The sequence below is a fragment of the Sorex araneus genome, chromosome X (genome assembly GCF_027595985.1).
Source record: "Sorex araneus isolate mSorAra2 chromosome X, mSorAra2.pri, whole genome shotgun sequence".
NCBI lineage: Eukaryota > Metazoa > Chordata > Mammalia > Eulipotyphla > Soricidae > Sorex > Sorex araneus.
In genome coordinates, this window is record NC_073313.1 from 111,041,818 (window position 1) to 111,062,076 (window position 20,259).

Below are 20,259 nucleotides of genomic sequence, written 5' to 3' on the forward strand. Positions count from 1 at the left end.
TGATTTATTTATATTTTCAGTATCTTCAAAGCAGCCAAAAAAATACAATCCCACTCCCTTTTGTCTTTCAGAAAATTGCCCAAAAGATGCATGGCAAATGAAGAAAGGTCATCTTCTCTCCTTTGAAATCCTTACATGCTACCTAATTTGCAATTAGGGGAAAAAAGGGCAGTTTGATGCCATAATTAACCTTCCGAAGTCCCTTTTAAAATCCTATTTGTCATATGCTTTGGTCAAATATACATCAAAAGGTTACAAAAATCCAGCCCTCCTTTCAATTGACCCTCTAGGACTCTCAGACTTGAACTATCAGATCGGGATTTTTTAATAAGCTATCAAGTACAACATAGGAAAATCTCTTTGGTGCCTGAAACTGGAAAGGCGACTACTTTTCCTCTCTCAAAAACCTGGAACAAGGGCATGTGTGATTAAAACAAAATTACTCATAAACCCTTTCCACATAGCAGGGAAATCTAGACATTGAGCTACCCCCAACCCTGTAGTACACACCATCCCCTCCCATCCCATACCCATCCCACCCTACAGGTGCACACACATGCTCATACAGGGACAAACGCACGCGCGCGCACACACACACACATACACACACAGGATGGTTCATACCTATTTCTGCTTTCTTTTAGGCTTAAAGCCTCAATCAGGATAGGGAATTCTTGCTTATGAGCAGCTCCAGAAACCGCAACGGCAGATTCCCTCTCCCCTAACACTCAGGTTCAGGGTAAGCGCCGCCAGATTCCAACCACGGGTCACTCTGAAATGTTCAGGAGGGGAAGGGAGGGAGAAATAAGAAGGTCGTTTCTATTTTGCCACCAATGGCCAAAAGTTAACCACACCAGTCCTTCCAAGGAAATGATGTCATCCTCCCATGTGCGGGTCTTTATATGAGTCGTACGGTCCATCTACACTGGGGCGCAAAGAAACCTCACTGCCCATAAGCTGTGTCCAGGAGATCATGCAGGTCTCCAGAGCATGGAAATGCTCCAGTCCAAGACTGGCAAGACCCACTCAGTTCTGGCCACACCAACTGTCACATGTTACTCCCAACAATGCTGAGTCTGAATGGCAGGGCATAGAGAAAGCCACAGCTATGGTCATGATTCAGGTACAGCCCTGAAACATATTAGCGCAGGGCAGGTAAGTGAGAAACGCACCGGCTCACATCCAAGAATGGAAGGCACCAATTAGAAAGTAGGTTTGGGGGTTACACGTGAAAACAAGAAGGCTCAGTGAAATTCCCAGTTGAACTGCCTCAGCATCTGAAGGACAGAAGGAAACCAAAATGTTTTTTCAACCAAGTTATTAAGTGCTTGTTGCCTACTGGTTATTCCAGGAATGTTCCAGCTTCATGCTAGGTTCAATTAGGGATACAAAATCCACACAATGAGGTCCAGGAATATAGCTCAATAGTAGGTAAAGCATATGCTTTGCAGGATCTGGGCTCAGTCTGCAGTGTACACCCTGCCTCCTAAGGGAAAAAAAACACACAGCACACAGTTCCTGCCCTAATGCTTACAATGTGATTGTCAACCATCCATTCTTACTTAAGTAGCAACGGTGATTGCTCTCAACAGAAAGCGGCCACTCTTCTCCGATGATAAAATGCCTCCACTTGCCTTCTCAGCATTTTACTGACTCAGTATATCAGCAAATGCAAACCACTACATTCATATTGTAGAGAATGGATATATAAATGCCCACTGGACAGGAATTTGAATTCGTTCTCATTCCAACTACTGTTTGACTCTCTTTTGCAAAGCCCTGCAGTTTCAACCAAAATGGTTACAAAGCTGGGGCTGTTGTGTTTCGATGAGATACACATGATCCACCTTCCTTATTTTCTCTCCCGGTTTAGCCATGAGTCACTACTAGCACATAAAGGAAAGGCTTTCATCCATACCAGAGACACCATTTGAGGAGGAAGACAATGCAAAAGAAGCACACAAGAATCTCTGTATTTTGGGAGCAGGTCCAAAGCAGCCAAGTTTTGAAAAATCCACAAAACCGCAGTGATTAATTTAACATTATTTCCTTGCACAGTTGCCAAAAATGAAGCGAATAGATATCAAGTGAACATACACGGAACTTTGTCTTTCCATATTATTTTGATCAATGTACAAACACAGTCAAAAGCAAAATCATCTCCAATCTGCATGGTAATTATTTTGGGGTGCCTCCCCTAATTTTAAGGCAGAGAAACAACTAGTAATTGGGGCTTAAAGATAAACTTTTAACAGAGCCTTAGTTAAAAAAAAAACAAACACCTTGCTTCTATTGTCTGAATTGGGAACAAAACAGCTGTCTGTTCTGTTTTTTCACCGAAACATGCTCTCCTGTCAAGTAATCACTACCCAACTCTTCCAATACTACTGAAGCCTCTTCATGCTGATTTTCACTGGATTTCTCCTGACATCCAGACTTTCTCACCAAGAAATTTTTACTTCTACAAAGTCTTACTCTCTTGCCTTAACTCTGTCCTTTCTTCTCCATATCATTTTCAAAATGATAAATCATTATGTGCCCACTAGTTACGGATCGTCCATCTCCACCAAGGTTGCCTCCTGGTCTTTTCTGTTTCTGTTTATAGGGAAGGGGTGAAGAAATCAGCCTAAGAAGAAAATTCATCTCCATTTCTCTCCAGCTTATTCTTTTTCTTAAGAACACAGGCTCTGCTACGAGAGTCAAGTAAAAAGGAAAACACTACTCCACACTTATTAGTGGAAGGAGAGGAAAATTCCTTGTCTCATGCACAAGCACTAAAATAGTATGAACTCCGCAACCTTTAATCTGCCCACAGCTTTAATCACACCTCTGCCATGGGCCTGACATCATCTTCAATTTAGAAAAAAAAAGAAAAACACTTTGTTTCTCTTAAACAAACAGACTGTCCCTGAGGATAGTGGATAGGGGGAAAAGGATATCCATGGTTCTCTTTTTATAAAGGAATTTGCATTCACATATTTATTTCCAGGCTGAAGAGATAGTTGAAAGGGCTGGAACACAGCTTTGCATGAGGAGGCCCAAATTTGATCTCCAACACCACGTGGTCTCCTGAGCACTAAAAAACAAAAACTATATATGTACATATATGGGACTGGAGCGATAGCACAGCGGGTAGGGACTTTGCCTTGCATGCAGCCGACCCTGGTTCGATTCCTCCGTCCCTCTCGGAGAGCCCAGCAAGGTACCGAGAGTATCCCGCCCGCGTGGCAGAGTCTGGCAAGCTACCTGTGGCATATTCAATATGCAAAAAATAGTAACAACAAGTCAAGCCTTAGAATGGAGACATTACTGGTGCCCGCTCGAGCAAATAGGTGACAACTGGATGAGAGTGCTACAATGTATGTATATATGTATATATATATATATATATATATATGCGTGTGTGTGTGTGTGTATTTTTCCAACCTTTCTGTAACAACAGAACAAAATTGTTACCCCACTTGCAGTTGTCTGCCTCTTTCAGTTTACCTAGAAGGCTGGGAGCTTAAACCAAAATACTTTAATAAGACCGCAGATGACTCCCAGCTCTAGTTCCAGAAATCAACACTAAAAGGTGGCTAGGGTTGACTGAATACCCACCTTCAAAACAACTGCAAAATATCACTTCTATAAAGTCTAGTTTCTAGAATTTCCTGCTCCCATTCAGCTACCCCTCATCACTCCAACAAGGAAGATGAAGAACCAAAAATCCTATTTCACTATTAAATCCTAGCAATGTGTTTCATGCCAGTGAACTCCACGCTAAATAAAAAGAAAACAGATAAAAGTTTTCCCTATATCTTTATGCTTCTATTTGTGCATACATACATGTACAGACATACACAACTTCTCACACAAGAGAGGGGGCAAATGCCAACTGAATTTGCTCATGGTCTCTCAGCTGAAGCACTCTCCCAGAAAATATTTTTTCCAAGAGTCTTTTAAACCTACTAATATACTAATTCACTTCCACAGGAAGGTAAGAAATAATGGTACATTTGTAGGCTCTCCCTAAGTATTTTTAGGGGATATCACAAGCAGTGGTGATCATGTTATTCTGGGGATCAAACCAAGGAATCCCGATGTGCAAAGCATGTACTCTAGCCCTTTAAGAGAGCTGTGCAGCCCTGTTCCTAAATTTTTTATTTTGGGGCCAAACATGGCTGTGCTCAATACTTACTCCTACTTCTATGCTCAGGGATCACTCCTGGAATTACGGTACACCAGGCATCCTATTGGATGCTGGGGATCAAATGCAGGCCAGCTGTAATCAAGGCAAGTGTCCTGCTTACTGTACTATTGAACTGGTCCCCTATACCTAAACCTTTAATACGTGACAGGTAGGCAAAATAAAGATCATAGTTAAGAGTCTAGGACCAACATCAGTCACATCCCAAATTCAAATCTGGCATCTGTGGATTGCCTCATTTGTGTCTCTTGATAAATACAGCAATAACAATGTTGCTAGTGGTTTGACTATTATTGTTATTTTTAAATTATTTCAAAGTGATCTTTTTCTAGAAGGCTACAGTAGATTTTTGAAGTTAAGTTAGTATTCAAAACTTTATTTGCAGGCTGGGGATGTGGTTCAACAGTAAGGAACATGCTTAGCATGCATTAGACCATGGTTAGATCTTCAGTACTATAAAAAAAAGAGTGGGGAGAAGAGATAGCACAGCGAGTAAGGCTCTTGCCTTTCATGCAGCCAATGTGGCACTCCTTATGGTCCCATGTTCCCAGGAGTGATTCCTGAGTGCAGAGATAGCAGTAAAACCTGAGCACCACCAGGAGTGGCAAAAAAAAAAGAAGAGAGGAGGAGGAGCACTGTAGCACAGTCATCCCGTTGTTCATCGATTTGCTCTAGCAGGCACCAGTAACGTCTCCATTGTGAGACTTTGTTGTTACTGTTTTTGGCATGTCGAATACGCCACGGGTAGCTTGCCAGGTTCTGCCATGTGGGCAGGATACTCTCGGTAGCTTGCTGGGCTCTCCGAGAGGGGCAGATGAATCAAACCCGGGTCGGCTGCGTGCAAGGCAAATGCCCTACCCGCTGTGCTATTGCTCCAGCCCGAGGAGGAGGAGAAGGAAGAAGAAAGGGTGGAGGAGGAGGTGGGGAGGGAGAGAGGGAGAGAAGGGGAAGGAGAAGGAAGAGAATGAGAAGGAGGAAGAGAAGGAACTTGGAACTTTGTTTTCTGAAGGCAGAGATCCTTAGCTACTAAGCAAAGGTCAAATCTAGAAAGACTCATGAGAAACTGTTTGGTGGTCTCACCCCCCCACCCCTCCATCTTTCTATAGACAAATATGCAAGGACTTAAAAGAGTTCGCTAAAATTAGAACCCAGAATGGAGACTTTATTTTTCCTAAAGCAATAGCCCTTCCACTGCAGTATCTTGCCTAGCATTGTTAGCATATATATAGATGTTTAAAATATTATTAGATATAAATTGACTGGCTTTAAAAGACAACAAACTTAGATTAATGACAGCACCAATTTTCCAAATCTGCTGGAATAAAATGTGAATGGCAGAAGGAAAATGTTAAGGAGAACAAAGAGATATGTTTAAGTTAGAAGTATGGCAGAAATAACTGAAAATTCCTCCATAGAACAACATATGCAGGTAGATTGGAGAGTAATAATGAGCTCCCACAGATAAATGTTTCCATAACCCCAATCTAAGTCTGTCAGTATCATACAATTTTGGCAGTTGATTTCAAGTCAAGCACTAGTTTATTTATTTATTATTTAGTCATTGCGTTTTTTAGGGGGTCACACCCGGGGATGCACAGGGGTTACTCCTGGCTCATGCACTCAGGAATTACTCCTGGTGGTGCTAGAGGAACCATATGGGATGCTGGGAATCGAATCCGGCTCGGCTGCTTGCAAGGCAAACACCCTACCCACTGTGCTACCACCCCAGCCCCAAGCACTAGTTTAAAGAAATAATTTGAGCTGGCCCCACTTCTTACCTCCTGTATCTACTCCAAATTATGTTAGTAAGTTATTTTAAGAACCATTTTAAGATCTTTTTAATTTTTTTTTTTTTTTGCTTTTTGAGTCACACCCGGCAGTACACAGAGATTACTCCTGGCTCTGCACTCAGGAATTAGTCCTAGCAATGCTCAGGGGACAATATGGAATACTGGGGATTGAACCCGGGTCAGCAGCGTGCAAAGCAAACGCCCTATCCACTGTACTATTGCTCCAGCCCCCATAGTTAAGGTCTTGGTGTTCCCAAATATTAGGATCAGGGGCTGGAGCGATAGTACAGTAGGTAGGTTACTTGCTGGCTCGAGTTTGATCCCTGACATTTCCTATGGCCCCCGGAGAATGCATAGATGGAATAACTCTTGAGTATCACAGGATGTGGTTCCCCCACCTCCACACAAAAAATGATTTTTTTACAAAAAAACACTATTTCTAAGATTTTGCATGACAAGTTATGTTTTGAGATGGCAATGCAAAGGTGTGGTCATTTTTAGCCCCAGTTTCTGACTCTAAAGCAATGAACTTACACATGCTAACAGACAACCAGGTAATTAATCCTGATGTTTAATGAGCAGTGAAATCCTCCATACCATTTCTTGCTCCCATCCCTCCATACACACATTTTAAGACAGGAATTGATCACCTGCCAGAACAAGAATAGTCAGGAAATCAGACTGAATCTTAACCAAGAAAAGTTTAGAACTATACCTAGAAACAGCCTACTTTGCCCACCTACTATCTGCAATGACACACTACTCTCTTCTATCTTTAATTTTATTATAAAATTTAAGCACAATATTAAAAATATATTTTAAAAAATCATACCTAGTCCTAGCATGACAAATCAAACACTTTTTAGCATGTGTATTTCCTTGAATAAAATGTTTTTAAAATTTCCTTGAATAAAAATGTTTTATACATTTTTGTTATAACAATGAAGTATGTAAACATAATTTAAAATCCCAATTTTCACTTTTTCTTAAGTACTTTTTCCAAGTCACACAGTTTGTAACAAACACTTTAATGCCTTTAACAATCCAGTAAATAAGTGTATCAAGATTTACTTACCCATTTGCTAACCCTTTACACATTTAAACTTCTTCTAACTTTGTGCTACTCTCTATGTTACAAAAACATCTTTAGATTTAACCTTTGCCAATATTTTGAATTGTTTCTTAATGATAGAATCCCAGAAGTGAAATTAATGATCCGAAGAAGCATGAAATGTTTTTAGACAACCTCTGAAAAATAAAACTCCAAAACCCCATGAAATTAATTCCTTCATTTAATGAAAAGTTTCTCTGCTACCATTTTTCCACCATGGCAGAGCAGGATTCTTAGGAGGGAAAGAAGCCAAGAGAAGCAATGTAGTATCCCAGCGGCTTGCGAAATGGCAGAGTGGAATGTGGGCTCCCCTGTGAATCTAGCTTGCATGCACTTGCCCCAAATTGCCACTGGGCCAAGAAGCTAATTAGTAAAAGCATCAGGTGGGTGAGAACAGGTTCATGGCCTGTAATGGCTTATATCAAGTTTCATTTTTGCCCTTGGAAAGATCTGAAGTCAGCTTGAAGACATTCAGTTCTAGTGATCAAACTAGCTATAATCTAGTCATTTAATGTGAGAGTCTTCAAGACCACTCTTGAATATATGGGGGACAGGCACTGGGGTACACTGGTGGTCTCAAGGCTCACTCCTGGCTGTGCTCAGCGGATTGGACGCGATGCCAAGGACTGAACTGGGATTAGTGCATGCAAGGAAACCACGTTAATGGCTGCACTATTTCTTGAGGCCTCTTCAATATATTTTAGCTTTTTGTGGAGGGGGGTCACACCTGGCAATGCTCAGGAGTTTCTCCGGGCTCTGTCCTCAGGAATTACTCCTGGGAGACAATATGGGATGCTGGAAATCGAACACGGTTGGCAGCATGCAAGGCAAACGCCCTACCTGCTGTACTATCACTAGAGACCCTCTTCAATGTATTTTAAAAGGCATTTTGCTGCATCATAGTAAGTGTTCATAACTAAGAAATTTGTATTTCTCTATTTTCAGTCATAGTTAAGGTTCTTTATTTTAGGTCAGTTCTTCTAAATATTATGTGATTAAAGGGCACCAGTCTTAAACAGTTAATACTTCAGACAGAAGTTAAACTGCAAGCCCATAAAGGTCATCTGATCCTACAGCAGGGGGCTGTAATACAACAAAGAAGCTCCTTGCTTAGCAAGAGTAGATACAACATTTCTTTATTGGACTTCTAGGGCAAAAGTCTCAGAAGTCAGTTCTTTCATCGTTCTTCTCTTTAAAATGATTTCCCGGACTCCTTCACCATTCCACAAGGGAGCCAAACACTGGTCAATAAAGAAAATCCATACCAACTTTTGAGTGTTCCTATTGAACTTTGTCAACATCTGTACTGCAGAAATCAGCACACCATAACTTCCATACACATTTATTGAGCAATTACTATAATCAGAACTATATAGGCCCCTGGGCAGATTAAAAAGAGAAATAAAGCAAGCCCGAGATGCTAGTTTGATTTCCATCACCATATTTAGCCCCCAAAAACACCACCAAAAGAGAAAAAATAAATGGCCAGAGGGATAGAATATACGACATTTGCTTTACATGCATCCACCTGCCACTAGAGACCCAATGTATTTGTTGTATTCGATGTAACTCTGGTTAGATTATTGCCTTTCCACATCCTGAGCACTGCCAGGGGAGATTCCTGGGCACAGAGCCAGGAAAAGCTCCTAAGAACCACTGGACGTTGTCCAGAACCCCTCAAAAATAAATGAAATGAAAAATAAGAAAAATTAGGGCTAAAGAGCTAGCACAGTGGGTAAGGAACTTGCCTTGCATGTGGTCAACTTGGGTTCAATACCCAACACCAAATATGACCACTATGGCAGTCAGTGACAGGGACCTCCAGAGTTTCACCCAGTGATGCACCACGAGGAACCATGTGGTGCTGAGAATCAAACCTGGTCAGGAACATATTCAGCATGTGCACTAAATTCTATACTATCTCCAGGGCCCTAGAATTTCAGTCTTATGGGAGCTCCCATTCAAACAGAAGGGACATAATCCAATGGGAAACCAGTAGTAAGAGCAGAGAGCTCTGACAACTCATTCTATAAAAACTTGGGATCACCTGAACAAAGGCTTTCAGAGGAAAAGTTCTATGAGTAAAGAATCAAAGAATCTGATAACCAGCTTGATGTTGGGGAAGTGAGAAGGGGAAGAGTCTGAGAACAGATTGATATAAATGTTTAGGAGTCACTAGCATATAGATGGCATGGCAGAGCCTGGCAAGCTACCTGTGGCATACTCGATATGCCAAAAACAGTAACAACGACGGTCCTCATTCCCCTGACCCTGAAAGAGCCCCCAATACGCCATCGAGCTACGCTAGCACTCGACAGGGACGAATGGAGACGTTACTGGCGCCCACTCGAGCATATCGCTGAACAACGGGATGACAGTGATACAGTGATACAGCATATGGAGGACAGCTAAAGTCGGTCAAAAACTGGAGTGGATTAGAGAGACTAGGAATCGAACAGAACCAAGAATTTAGGACAGGTCCCTGAAAAAAAGTTGGGGTTAAATACTTGGAAAATGTAGGAATTAGAGGGAAATTCCCCAAACAACTTTAATCTAAACCTTAGAATATACTGCTCCTATGACAGAAGTTCCATTGCAATACAGGGAAAACCAGAAGTTAATTCTTGTCAATTCTAAGTATCCAAGAAAAAAATCACTGTAGAGTTGAGTCAGAGATAGAAGTTGCTAGACTGTGAGCTTCCAGGACACGGCTGGGTGTATGGTTTTTCACTGTATCTTTCCCAGCACTTAACTGACACAATAAATATACTTTTATTGATACAATATGCTTTTAACTGATACAATAAATATGTATTTATTTATTATGCGCATAGTGAGAAGGCAGGAAGAACTATTACCTTTAGTTTCTCAGATTTTCTTCTAAAAGAAAGGTCTTTCACTTTTGTTAATGGTTTTTTCTCTTTCTCAGCAGATCTGAAAGAAAATAAAGGTAAATGTGATTAATTTCATTCAACAACTGGAGACACTCAAGTCCAGAACTGGTAGCTAAGGAGCAGTAAATTGGCCAAAATTTCCCTGTTGTTCTCTGGGAGAGTCAGAATCCGAATCCAGGTTTTGTAATTTCCTTTCCAAGTTTAAGACACAAACCTCCACAAAATGAACTCTCCAGTTGTTGTTGTTGTTGTTGTGTTTGATTCTCCAGTTTTCACAAGGGAAATTCGTTAGGAACGCAAATTTCCTCAACACTCCAACAGGCTGTTGAACAAGCAAACACGCTGCACCTAGAAGAAAATAGCCTGAGTCACCTAGAAGAAAATATTTAAGAAATTTTCCCCTACTAAGTCACCCTGGGAATGACTAACAATGTTGAGAGCTCCCTGTTTTGCTGCACCCCCTGAAAAAAAAAAACCCAATATCCTTCAGACTGGGTTTGTGTCTGAGTGGGGCTCAGGTGCGGATTGCAGTGTGGCATCCAGCAGGTGCGTGGACAGGAGCCAGCTTTTCATATCTTCATACCAAAGAGCCTGACTCACTCCCCAAGGCTGCCCCTCCTCCTGCTACTGACTTGAAAGGCCCGGTCACCTGTCTTAACTGAATTGCCTTTACAAAACTAAACCTAAACATTGTCTTCCCGGGCAGGGCTAGGGTGAAATCAGTTAAGACGATAAATCCTACAAGCCAAGCAACTTTCCCACTCAGAAATTAATGTATGGATTTCATTTCATCTGATGAAGGCATAGCATAAAAGAATAGCAGAACAGAAAGGCTGTCTCCTGCTAGTTATGGGGGAACAGAGAATGGCAGGAGATGTACCTACGTAGCACTTGCTCTACTGCAAATGGCCCTGAAACCTCAGCAGCAAGCATTCATTGCCCTAAAAAAGACAGTAGGGTAGAAAGAACATGCTCGGAATCCTGCATCCGATTCCCATCATAACCACTCTCTTGGAGGCTGCCAAGGGATAACCGCTTAGCCTAGTTACAAAAATCACTAGGTCGGAATAGTTATCACATTGCCCTAATGGAAGCCGAACTGAGATGAGACGCTAAGGCAGACAGAATGCTTTGGGGGCAAAAGGAGGTCATCAAAATTTTCTTAGTACCCAAAATCATTTGCTTTTAAAAAAATTTTTTTTCTTTCCCCAATGCACACACTATATAAGGAAAAATCAAATGTAACTTCAATAAAAGTTTGTTATACATCATATTTCTCTAATTCATAAAGGAAATTCAAATTAATGAGCTCTAGTTTACAGCATATGATCCAGAATGCAACACGGGTTACTAAGCTAAACAGGAACCTCAGTATATAAAGTGAAACAAAAAACTAAATCCTTTGAATCGAAAGGAAAGTAAGAGTTCTTCAAAATAGGAAATCTAAATGATTTCCTCATCTGTAAATTTTAAGTTTGTTGTCACGTGGGGGGAAATGCCATTAATTCCTTGTAAATTCATGCCTCTTGAAAACAACCAAATCCGAGTAAGTGATATACTAATCATTTCCGAAAGGGGAAGGTTTTAATTGAACTATTCTGTAACAGCCTTCATTAAAGTTTCCAGGGCAACTTCATGACAGGATGCCAAATGTGGCCCATATTTTTATCCCCTTAAAAAAATTCTCAATAGACAAAAATACAGAAACCTTATTTCTCCTCAATACTGTTAACACTCAGGCCACTACATTTTCTGATGTCAGCAATCCCCTTCCCACAAATATTCCAAGTATGCACCACCACCGTCATTCTCCTTTCAATTATGTGGTTTCTCTGCTCCTTTACTGATTGAGTCCAGGCCTCTCATATAATGAGAAGCATGTGCAGGGAAAATATGCTTTTAAAAAACACATACATCAGTTTCCTCTGCATTATGTGTGTGGGGGAACAGATCATTTGTCATTATCAAGAGGATCAAAATAGGAGGTTTGCTCTGAGATATATAAAAAAGATTAGCATCCATGCCTAGAGTTAGGAGGTAATTACTGTGACCTGAAGCAATACCAATAAGAATGAGGGAGAAATACACCCAATCTACCTTTTCTAGCTTGGCCACATTAATATATAATACTATCTTAATGTTGCTTTGGGGGGTATTTAAGCTTTGACACACACATGGAAATGAGCCACGAATTGCACAGCAAGCATAAATATTCCATCATTAATAAAAACCAGCTGTTTATAAAGCACTGCAATGGCTGCGTTTCAGTTACTGGCTATCATCAGTATGTGTCACAAGCAAATATTACTCAAAACTTTCTCCCTTAAAACACACATACACATACAAACACATGCAGAAATTTGCTCTGCTCTTTTCAATCCTTTGGAAATGCTTTGAAGAACTCATGGATCGCCATGGCACATTCCAACAAATGACTCTTTTTGAAGATATTTTCATCACTCTTGCAGATGTTAGAGCACTCTTGCTTAAAATCCAACTTACTGCATAGAAGGAAAATGCATATTTTTTTTAAGCTCGGAGGGTCAGTAATAAAGATGTTGTAACAATCTTAATTATAATCAGTAAGGTAAGGTAGGGGTCACCAGAGGGCATTGCATGTTATAAAGAGCAAAGCTCATTAAAAGTGAACACCTGCTCAGGACCCTCTAAGCCTGCACTGCCATCCTGCAAACACCTTTCATCCATAACCTTAAAGCATGTGTCCAATATGAAGCATGCCTAAGTACCTCTGTGAAGTATTAATATCCTCACTTCGCAAAAGGTAACCGAAGCTCAGAACAGCTAATCTATTTACCCATGGTCACATGGCCAGTTAAAAGATGGTTGAGCAGAAAAACTCCGATCCTGGTTTCATGTTGTGCAGTCTAATATTTTTTGGAGCTGAGGTAACCATGAAAGTGACTTCACAAATGACAAAAGCAAGCTACCTTAGGAGGTATTATTACCAAATATAGCTAACTGCATTTTCTTCACAAATGCCATTCCCAATAAAATCCTTCCCATACTTAACTTATCCCTGAGCACTAAAACTTATATTTCACTTTTCTATGTTGTCTGAAAGAAACTTAATCTAATTTTCAATGACCAAATGGTTTCCGAATAAGTCCATCCAAAATGTGACAGCACATATGTACTAAATCTTCACTAGCAAAGGAAAATTAAGAATTAAGCAAAAACTTTGACTATAAGGTGAAAGACCCAAATGCAAGAATCCATGATATGTAGTTTATCCTGCTACACTACAGTATCATCTATTCAATTATCTAAGTAGACCCTTAACTTTCCTTATTATTTTTGTCTAAATCAAATGTATTTTTCAAAGTTACAAAACAAAACATGTGTGCTTTCCTGACATCGCTTTCTCATTTGGGAAATTTCTTCATCTACCCAAATTTGAACCTTTGTGACAAACTATCGGTATTTTAGTGGCTTAAAAAATCATTGCTGGAACCACAACACCCAAAAGGAGAAAGAGAGAGCAAAAGTGAATGTTCTGCCACAGAGGCAGGGTGGGGTGGGGGATAAGGTAGGGTGGTGGGAGGGATACTGGGATCATAAGTGGTGGAGAATGGGCACTGGTGGAGGGATGGGTACTTGATCATTGTACGACAGAAACGTAAGCACGGAAGTTTATAAGTCTGTAACTGTACCTCTCGATGATTCATTTAAAAATTTAAAAAAACTCTATCACTATCACTATCACTATCATCCCATTGATCCTCGATTTGCTCGAGCGGGCCCAGAAACGTCTCTATTCGTCCTAACCCTGAGATTTTAGCAGCCTTTCTTTACTTGTCTTTCCCAACGGTGCTGCATTAGAGGCTCTTTTAGGATCAGGAGAATGAGACCCATCATTTTTACTGTATTTGGCATATGAATACGCCACGGGGAGCTTGCCAGGAAAAAAACTAAAAAGAAAAAAATAAAATAAATGATCGCCTGACTTAAAAAAAAAATCATTGCTTGGACTGGAGAGAGAATTTAATGGTTTAATGGGTTTAGTGCACGCTTTCAAAGCAAGAGGCCCAGGTTCAGTCCCCAGCACCACGCGGTCCCTTCCCAAGGACAGAGCCAGGAACAACAAGTAAGCACAGCCAAGTGTGACTCCAACAGTAAAATTAAAAAATAAATAAATAAAAATAATTGCTAATGGAAAGTAAACAATGTGCTCTAGCTTTTGTTGTTGTTGCTCTTAAAGCGAGTAGGGGAGAGGTAATAGAGTTCAGGAGTAAAATTAACTGCCTTTGGACACATGAACACCCCCTAATCTCCCCCCAACAAAAAAAACAAAGTGTTTAGGGGTTACTTAGTAAATCTGTTAATCTCTCATGTTATTGTAAGAACAAGTATATGCAATTATTCATGTATTCTCAGTCATGTTCTGATTTCAGTCCACAAACACACACACCCACAAGCACACACACTTCCCCTCCACACACAGTGAGGCTTACAAAATTTAATTTCAAGCGGGCACTTGCTTAGATGTAATATGGTTTATTCCTATGAGCCTCATAATATAAAATTCACGTAAGAACCAAAATAAAGATTTGAAAGGACCTAGGAAAAATACAAGCAGGTGATCTGTCAGTTTAACAGAATGCTTAGTTTTCGGTAGGGACTTAAGGTTTTTTATTTGCTATGTTATTTTTTTTATTCGATACAAAATACAATGTATTTATACTTATATGTCCTTAAAGGATTTCAGCATTCAGAAGAGTGCAGGTCAGTATTTCTAACAATGGTCACACCTCTTTCTAGTAAAGATAATTCAGATTCATGCCAGAACTCAAGACCTCGGTACAGAATAATAAGTTTTTGAAAGATTGTTTTCAAAATCACCCCTCATGATCCCTCACAATTTACGGAGGAAAAAACCTGCCAAAGGAGGTAAACTGAGTAAGAGATGAGCCATGTCCCTCTCACCGAGAGGCTCACTAGGAAAGCTTATAGTATTAGTTGCCATTATTAACCAGAAACAGTTTCCTAGATGCAGATGTAGTCATATACAGTGTATCTGGAAGTTTACATGTGTTGAGAAAACAATTCCATCCTTAGATCCATCAAAATCTGTGAAATATAAGCTCCCTCTGTAAGTAGTTGTTGACCAAGGCTAAATGCAGGCATTATTTACAAGGCAGAATGATTTGGACCTGCATTTCTCAACAGCGTGCCACATGTCCTGAGGTGTGTGACACCATGCCCATATTCCAAAGGGGTCACGGGGGAAAACTGCATAAAGTGGGGAGAACGGGGTCAACCAGTAGGACAGAGGCCAACGGAAGAAAACAAGGTCCGAAGGGGCCAAAGTTTGAAAAAAGTCTGAGAAACAAATAATTCCATCCTATGTAACAGAAAGGCCAAATAACCTCTCTAAATTCAAGCATTAATCATTACAATAAAACTTATGGGGGATCCCACTTATAGTGAGTTTTTTTTTTAAATAATCAAACCATAGATTAAAGGTGTTAAATAGGAAAGCAAATTTATGTAAAGAAATCTGTAGAGGATTTTTAAAAAATGCAAATCACCTATTTTCTTTGTTTTCACTTCTCTGTTAGTCCAGATTTTGTGGCATGCATTAATGAAGGCACAACTTCCCACCTTTCTCTGGGTTAGAAGAAGTCAGAAGCCTGCCATGCAGGAGAGTAATGTCATATCAGTAGTCTGTTTAATGTCCCCTTATTTCCTGGGACCAAATTCTAACCTTTGACTTGGGGGTGGGACCCTAGATTTTGGACCAAAGTCCACAAAAGACAGCAAGGAACTAAGAAGTAAGCAAGACTAAAGACAACACGTCATGGTAAACCACCAACAAAAATTCCTGGAGACAGGAAATCAATGAAACTCAATTCTAAACAAATTGGTTTAGTCCCAACCTAATTAACTTGTCAAGCAGGATCTCCAAACCCACTGAATCCATGGGTGAAAGAGATGATGTAATAGGAGATTTAGGAACATTTACCCATTTACCATCCTAAAAGGCTCAGTCAGGACCACACACACCTCTCTCCACCCCTTTCTGTGGATTTAAGCTGGTCTTAATGGGTGCAAAGGACAATTTCTTCCAAGCAGTCCTTAAGAATAGACTGTTCTCATGCATTCCAAATGCTCAGTCTCCATGGAGGAGGCTACCTGGTCACAAGCATTTCCTAAGAGGGAATATACCCTCTATGCCTCCTCTTTGGCAACACCTACCCCCAACAAAATAAAATAACTTGAAACCATCCTGAAAACTGCAAGGAACTTTTTTTTTGAGGATGGGCATAAGAAACCTTAAGAGGGTGGTAGGGGAGTGTGAGAAACTCCTAGTCTCCAAACGGAAAAAAGGCCTTAAAAACTGGATCAAAGGCAGAAAGGGGGATGGGAGAGAAGGGCTGTTTAATTACAAAGACACCCTTTTAAAGAAGGCTAGGCCCTGAGAGAGGCTCATAGGAGAGGCACCAAAGCAGATGTACCCACTTAGAATTCTGGCACTGGATGGGACCTCAAGGTCATAGCATCCATACTTCTGCTTTCTGAACTGAATGTTTTTAAGCCATTGTAGAAAGAATCGAATACATTTCTTACAAAACATCAGAAAAACAACTCCACGACATTCCTAGACTAACAGCATGCCTAATAAATCCTACACTTCATAAGCCAGAAACAAGATGTCGGTTTCCAAATATAAAACAGTATTAAGTGAGTTTTAAAATTTCCTTCTAAAAACCTTTGAAGTAGTCAAACACTTTAACAAAGAAGTTACCATACATAAGTCATCAGGTGTTGAGAGGCTTACCTCATATCTAGACTATGGAGTTAAGCAAAATCATTTTCAATTATACAGTCCCAAACTTTTCCAGAGAAAGTATCTTCAAAATGAAATATGATGTAGTGCCAGAAAGTCTCCACAAATGACACCGGATAAATCCATACAGAATAGCTGGAACCTGAGTTATCATCTCTAAATAGATGCAACTACTCTACAACCACCTGGCTATTAAAATGTCCCTGGCCAGTTATAAAACGTAGTTTAGTCAGGCCAAGTTCTTCCTCCCAGCTGATCTGAAATAAGACAGCCTTTAAAACTGTCACCCTCTAAGGTTTCTTCTCTTCTTCCTTCTTTCTTTTCCGAAACTAAAATCAAGCAACAAAATTACTTAAGAAATATATGTAAATAACCTGTCTCCAAATAAGCAGTGGGTTGGGAATTATCTTGGTAACAGGTTTTTTAACAGCACCATTCTTATAAACATGTCATTGGAGGTAGTTGGGAGATGGGTGAAGATTTATCCTGAATCGAAAATGGTATTTCAAACTATTCTTGGTTACTAAATGAGGGTGCTGAAAAGATCTAACTGAGGAGGCTTCACAAAGGCTGACCTGAAAAAGGACTTTTCACAAAGCCTAGTTCAAGGAGACTTAAATACTCTTATCCCTCCATTATTGAAGATTATGGTGACTAATTATCTTCTTCACTGAATGGTAGAAGAGGGTTATATTAAAAATGTTTTAAACTGCCTCCCAACTTCCACTCTTGAGGGAACATGAAGGTGGTGGAGGAAGAAAAATTCAAAGGAGCCTTCCAAATGCCACAAATTGTAAAAGTTGATTTTTCAAAAAGTATTCCTTATCTAACTTTATTTAGTCCCTCGCTGCAACTTATTAGTTGGAGTAGTGGCAATTTACCAGGGACAGGTAACAGACTATAAAAAACCAAAATCTGTCATTTTCCCTCACTTTTGCTTCTATGCGTTTTCGTATATGGATAAGATTCATCCTCCTGTTGAACACTGACTTACAGTATCCTAGTTTGGGATAGTCAAAATAACAGAACCAAGATAGTTACTAACATCTATTAACCTTTCCTAAGACGCCACACACACGCTCACACACATGGCGCGCGCGTGTGCTCTCTCTCTCTCTCTGTCTCTCTCTCTCTCTGTCTCTGTCTCTTGCCCTCTCATTCCTCTCTCTTTCTTATACACACCCAGAGCAAAAATAGTGTAACTTTGCAGATTACTCCCATCCTGTTTCAAGGATTCCTGAGCCCCGGGGGGAGGGGTGTGTGAGTGCCCACCCCAACCCTAAGCATTTAGAAGGAAACACCTCTTGTAATCTCAGATAAGGACGCACATTCCTGCTGAGCTAAATGTGGACGTCAGGTTCCTTTGAGTCTTTAATTCTTTTTTGTACTCAATTACCTAGAGACCTACAAGGACCCCAGGGAAGGCAAGAGAGAGAGAGAGAGAGCAGCATCAAGCAGTGGTACCCACTAACTAGCATCTCCGCAGGACTGCAAGGGAGAGCGCACTTTGGAACTGATGGAACTCACTCCACGTCCCGTCCCCGTCCCGGGCCGGCCCGGCTGCCAATAAAGTGGAACGCAAGGGCATCTCACGCGCATCTCGACCTGCTCCCTCCAGCTCAGGGCACGATCAAGTTCATGCCACCAACCAACTATACTGCTCCCGTCCCCCGAGAAAAGTAAGCACGGCGGTTCCTACCCCTGAAGGCAACACACGCAGACCAGGTGACGGCTCGGCTCGCTTCAAATGCCTCGGGTCCCCGGGCAGCGGCCCCCGGAGTGGTGGCTTGGGTGGGTGGGGGGTGGGGGACGGGGGGGGTCAGCCCCAACTCGTCGCTGCTCCCCTCTCGCTGCTCCGTCCGAACTCCCGTGGGTGGCAGCAGACAGGCAGGTTGCCGGGCCCGAGGGTGGAGCAGCTGACGGCCGGAGCCGGGCAGGAGGCGGGGGCGGAGGGGACAGCGGAGAAGTAAGAAGTGAGAGGAGCCGGGGCGCGAGGGAGCGGAGCTGCAGGGATGGATCGGGAGGGAGGGGGCAGCAGCCGGGCAGTCCGCGAGCGCCGCGGGAGGAAGGGGCGTGCCTGCGGGAGGGCAGCGCCTGGCCGGGGATGGGAGATCGGGGAGGGGGCGATCGCCGCCTTTTCTTCTGGCGGTGAGTGGCTGGGCCCGCCCAGGAGGGGAGGTGGACAGGGAGGGGGGCGGAGTGGAGGGCGGGGAAAGGAGAGAGGCCGGGCCCCAGCTCCGGGATGGGGGGTGGCGGGGGGGGGGGGAGAGGGCGGCGCGAGAGAGGCGGGTCCAGGGGGCGGGGAGGATTCAAACAATTGAACTGGCGGGGTCCGGCCGCCCGGGCGCCCTCCGTGGGGTCCTCCCAGGAGCACTGCACACGCCGCGGCCTGAGCAGCGCAGAGAGTCGCGTCCAGAAGGACCTGCAGGGGGACTCGGCGAGGGGGAACAAGCCATCCGGAGCAGCGGCCCCGCGGCCCGCGTGGAACACGGACACATAGAAACGTTGAGAGCGTTTGCTAGCGCGGGGGGCTGGCATGGTCCGGGAAGGAGGGTCGCAGCCCTGCGGGCCCCCTCCTTCCTACGCTTCCCCCGCCGCCCCCTCCCCCGCCGGCCCTGCCCGCCTCCCAGGGCCGAGCCCGGCCCGCGGCGCTGGGGTGGGCGGAGCCCGCGAGCCGCTGCCTCCTGGGCACACTGGCAGCGCCGGCTCGGGCCGAAGCGGGCGCCAAGCGGTAAATCCCACCCACCATTCTCTCTGCAGCGGGCACTGAGCGAGTCCCAGCCGAGGACTCGGCTGCGATTGGTCCACGCGGCAGTCGATCCGCTCTTTTCTCCCACCCCCCCCTGAAATTAATAAAACTAAACAAGAGGCTATTGTCTCGCTCTCTGCTCTCTCCCAGCTACTGCCGAGAAGGGGGAAATGAGATGCTTGGTTTTTCAGTCGCCCAAGAGCGCCGACGACGTCTGCCGAGACGCCGATTGGTAGCATTCCCTCTCCCCCACTACACACACACACACACACACACACACACACACAGATACACCAATTGGTAGCATTCCCTCTCCCCCACCAAGCACACACACACAGACACACAGACACACACACACACACACACACACACCGATACACCGATTGGTAGCATTCCCTCTCCCCCACCAAACACACACACACACACACACCACACACACACACCCTTATTAGGCCCAAGGGGAGGAAAGTACACTGAAGTGTTCATGCAATGTTCACGTTGATCATTGCTTCCGAGCACAGAGGGCTGAGAACAGCATCCCGGAGTCCTGAAAATCTGCCATTTTCCATCTGGGAAAATGAAAGCACAGTGAAACTTTCTAAGGGTCGCAGAACAACACGAAATTTGGAACTAAAGGAAAAGCTCATTTCCGATGGGCACTGACCAGTGAGATTTCTGTTTCCTCTTCTACTCTGGGATTTCTTTTACCTATCTGTAA

At 42.7% G+C, this 20,259-nt stretch overlaps 1 protein-coding gene across 2 annotated transcripts in view; it reads right to left on the bottom strand.

Moving 5' to 3' along the window:
• Nucleotides 1–18,884, bottom strand: part of AMOT (angiomotin) — a 72,631-nt gene extending 53,747 nt beyond the window's left edge. The window contains exons 1-4 of one of the 2 annotated variants that reach the window (XM_055121028.1): nt 18,492–18,884; nt 10,199–10,332; nt 9,949–10,024; nt 625–772 (exon numbers count right to left, since the gene is read on the bottom strand). The gene's annotated coding sequence lies outside the window, so the exon portion shown is untranslated. The remainder of the gene's footprint in view (nt 1–624; nt 773–9,948; nt 10,025–10,198; nt 10,333–18,491) is intronic. The other variant, XM_055121029.1, reaches the window with a different exon arrangement.
• Between the last annotated feature and the right edge of the window lie 1,375 nt (nt 18,885–20,259).